A 4,891-nucleotide genomic window follows, 5' to 3' on the forward strand; every position below is an offset into this window, starting at 1 on the left:
TAAGTCACATGAATCCAACAAAGCTTTTCTATGAGTTCACTATCTCTGCATCATACTTTATACCTTCACTAGAATCAGGTTCACTGCCTTGACAATTTACAAAGCAGTTCTCTTTTGAGAACCGGAATCACAAACACATCTCTTGATCAGGATAGCCTTTCAAGGTTTCTTCTTCCGGCATGAACGGCTAACATATCCACACGTGATTCTGAAGAGGCAAACTTTCAGTGAAGAGCTCAAGCTCCACCTCATCACAACCTCCTTTCAGGTCATTGTAGAGAGCAATAAGATCCTCCCTCAGCCTTCTTTTCTCCAGGCCAAAAAACTCCAGCTCCCTCAGCCACTCCCCATGGCACTTATGTACCAGACTTTTCACTAGCTTTGTTGTCATTCTCTGGACTTGTTCCAGCACCTCAGTGCCCTCCTTGTAATGAGGGGCTCAAAACTGAACATGAGAGTTGAGGTGCAGCCTCACCAGTGCCGAGTACAGAGGGACAATCACTGCCCTGGTCCTGCTGTCCACCCTACTGCTGACACAGACCAGGATGCCACTGGCCTTCTTGGCCACCAGTGCACGCTGCTGGCTCATGTTCAGGTGGCTGTCAACCAGCACGTCCACGTCCTTTTCTGCTGGGCTGCTTTCCAGACACTCTTCCCCCAGCCCGTAGCACTGCATAGGGTTGTTGTGACTCAAGTACAGCCCCAACACTAAGCCTTATGTAACTTATCAGCAGATAAATATTATACATCATAGATGATTTGTCCAGATTTACTTTATTTTCAAACCACTGAGAACTGGACTTGTTTTCCAAGGGCTGGTCCTAAGAGGACACTGAAGTTCATGTTAATTTGTTGGCTTTAAAAGATCACTGAGGCAAGAATTGTTTTTTTCTATTGCACGTCTTGCCTAACAAATAAAATTGTCCACACCATAGAGCAAGACTTCTTATAGCTAGAGAAAACCTTTTATTACTCACACAGCTGTTACACAGTGTTACACACATGCTACAGTAACATTTCTTAAGCAAATGGCTACTATTCCTCAGTGGCAACAACTGTGCAAGCAAATCTAATTGTCTCCCTGGCATGTTACAAAGACTCTGTGACCGTGTATGAACAGGATTTGTAAAGATAACAGAAAATATTCCAATATTGAGTGTTTAAACAACACAATGATAGAAAATGTCCACAGCAGGAGCTAAAGGAGTCAGAAGCAGAATTTCACCACCTATAATTTGCTGTCCACCTTGGAAACTCAGGTCTGACATGCTTTGCTCACATTCACATCATGCTAGTGCTTAGGCTCCAGGTTCCTCTGTAATTTGGTTTAATCATTGCAAAAATGAACTTAAAATTTCAAGCACATGCACATAACCCATGAAACTACTGGAAATCAAACAAAAGACATTTCAAAAGATAAAAATTAGTGTCAAGCAGAAAAAAAGCAAGCAAAGTGTACGTCAAAAGCAAGTTCCACCAGCAGACCCAGCAAGCAAGCTGCACAACAGTAAAACTGGAGGCATCTTGGTGAGGGAAAACCAAAGGCAATTATTTCTGTTTCTAAAGCACCTAACATACTACCTCCACAAAACGGAAAAAATACAAACCCAAAGGTAATGAAAATATACTTACACATGTAATGATGGAATAAACAAAAAACATATTATGGAAAATGCTATTAGCTGCTCCTGGCAAGTCTCATACCACTTCTCACAGGCAAAAAAGGATTATCCTACCTTAGAAAGCATAGGATGAAAAGCTATTAATTGCTTATGCCCCTTTGGGGAATATGTTTGACCTCTATTTCACACAATAATCACAGCTACTAGATCCAGTTCCTTTCTCAGTGATCATATTTGTGCACACCAGTGTTGTAACTGCTGCCTCCAATTCATTCAAATTTGCACTCGAAAATGATCAAAATGAGGCCTGGAGGCTACTGATTCCTTTTGGACTAAATTATTATTGTCTACACCACTACCTTCACGCCTACATTCTACATACTAATAATACAAATTTGTGCCAGTGGGATGTCACATACCATTCGAGGGTCACCCCATTAGATCCCATATAAGCTGAACATCTGTCCTGAGTTTACAGAATAAAGCCACTGATAGACTTGATGTGCATCCAGCTACCTGAGCTTCTGCAGCAACATACACAGCTCAGGAGGTCCTTGACTTTCTAGCGCCCAAAGGAATGATGTGATACACTATCATTAATGGGAAACTCTGATACATTCACTGACTACACCCTATTAGAAGAAAGCCTCTGTCTGTCCTCTTTCTTCTTCAAGGTCCTTTCACCAACTGATGAGAAGTCAATGACCAACAAGCAGCAAACATGAATATCCCTAAACACCTCCTTGTTTTGCTGGGCCAGGAAGTTATTACTGACAGAATGCATTTGTGAGGGAACCAGTATGTAAATGACTGCTACAAAAACCTGACTGCTACGGGGTCAGTACTTGATTCAGCTTTGACATGTATTTCAATTAACATTTCAAATACTGAGCTGAAAGAATCACACAGGTCTTATTTAAGTGCTCCTCCCAATCCTCCTCCCTAAAAATAAAAAAAAAAAACAGACCAGGAAGAGAAGCTTGAATTTCAGAACAGTGTTCCATTTTGTTTGGGTTTTTGAGTAGTTCTGGTTTGTTGAGGTTTTTTTGGCGGATTTTTAAAAAATTATTATTTTTTTATTTACCTCTACTCCCCTCTTTAGAGAATGCAGTAGTAATACAGCTGAAGTAAGTGGACACTCTAAACAGTATTTCCAGGCAGTGATAGCTACCCTTGTAATAGTCTTATCCACCTCCTTGATTACTAAAAAGTTTCCTAAGTGGGATACAAAACACTAATTGACCAATTACAGAAGCACGATACCTAACGTTCTGTCATGACCCTAATAAACTGAACTATTGAGATTACATGACAGTTCTGTTTTGTGTAAGAGAACTCCAGTATATGAAAAGGACAAGGGAAGTGAGCTGCCCCGAGAGCCCTCTCTGGGATCACAAAACTATCACCTGACAGCCACTTTGCACAAGGCCACAAGCAGAGGTATACAAGTGCGAGCAGCTGCAGTTGCTGCTACAAACCCCCAGGGTCTCACATCACAGCACAACTGACAGAAGCAACCAACTACCAAATTTTGTAATCCAAAATTTAAGTTAAAAAACAAACAAACAAAAAACCCACAACATGTGAAGGTGGGTTTGTGCTAATATATCCACTTTGTCCTTTCTGACTAAAATGAAGTGGCAGTAACAATGCTGAAGCAACACTTCAGATAAAACATGTCTCCCTAAACATTGGAGATTAGCTCCTGTCAATAAAAGTGGACTGTTTTTGAAACACTGGGACCTAATATAAGTTTGTCATTGAGACTTATTTCCTGCTTTGCAATGCAAATGAAAAATTCCTCACTGGGAAGAAAGAACATAGAAACTATTGCATCAGAAAGACTCTCAGCATGCAACCTCACTCTTTCCTCTTCTGAGTTTTGTAAGTTCTTAGACTTTTGCTCAACAAACACCACTTCTTTAGAACCTGTGTGCTCTTTCTACTTATGCAATGAGATCACTGTGTCAACTTTGACTTACTGAGAAACACCAAATACCCAGATGGAATACTAAGTACAAGCTTCATTGCAGACAGTAAATTTTACAGAGAACCTCCAGCTAGTCTCTAGACACACATCTTTTTTTGCAGAAGTGAAAAATGTACTTGTTTAATATCTGAATATTTGCCGTCTCTTTATAGTCTAAATCATTTCTCACTAATATGCTGGTAAGATTTTGGTAAAAAATATGGAACACCTACAAATGTTATTTGAAAGTCTCTCACATATCAAACATATGTAACAGAAAATTAACATATGTAACAGATCCAAAGGTAGCTTTAAAAAAAACCCCACCTCCTCAATGTTGAAAGATCAGTTCAAAGTTTACTGAAAGACCTTTAGAGACTGACATCAGATATCAACATAAATGAAATTCAGAAAACTGCAATTAACACAGTTAATTCTCCCAGGTTGACCCTGTGAGCTGCTCCCTCAGTTAAAGTTACTGACACAAGCATTTTGAGGTAAATCCATGTAAACTCACAGCTATGCCTCTGAGGAGGTATGAAAAAATAAATTCAGCATCTTTTATAAGTTGAGCTCTTCCCTGCAACACTTTGAAGCATTCTGAATATACAGACCAGGCTAAACAATGACTATTTATAGGTCACAAAACCACATAACTCAGCAGTGTCATTAAGCATTTTCATTACCTGTGCACTTGGTCTTTAACCACATCTCCTGACAAGAAACCACTTGTGGCCAAGTTTAGTCGCAGTCAGAAAACAGGGCAGAGAATGCTTACTCATTTATTTAGAATTGAATGATTTGTGGAATAATAATTGCTTCATTAAGACAAACATAATTCATTTCATCACAAAGTCATTTTGTTTCCTAGCTGCCGCTAATAAATCTAGTTCTACATTTTCATTTCTATTTGTCAACTACAGCACTTACAGCTTCAAAATTTTCTTGGATAAACAATTATCTATCTGACAGCTTCTCAGAAGATAACTTTAAATTATTTGCCATAATCTCAAAGAAACCAAGATATTTGCTCTTGTCAACAGAGCATAAAGAAGCGGCACATCAGCTGTCCTTATTATTTACTTAGGTGTCTTGACAATAACACAGAGGTGAAAAAGCTCTAGTTTTTTTACTGCCTTCCCCTACTAATCACCATATTGCTTAAGGGGTTTTTTAATTGTTTTTAAGAGTTGATAAAGTTAGGTTAATCAGTGTGGACAACGAGGCAAAAAAGGCTAAGCAAAAGATAATCTGGGAAGCTTCTTAAATACCTAAATACCTAAAATATCTAGAGCTAGAA

The sequence above is a fragment of the Pipra filicauda genome, unplaced genomic scaffold (genome assembly GCF_003945595.2).
Source record: "Pipra filicauda isolate LSUMZ 115617 unplaced genomic scaffold, ASM394559v2 scaffold64_size3178608_pilon, whole genome shotgun sequence".
In the NCBI taxonomy this organism is placed as follows: domain Eukaryota; kingdom Metazoa; phylum Chordata; class Aves; order Passeriformes; family Pipridae; genus Pipra; species Pipra filicauda.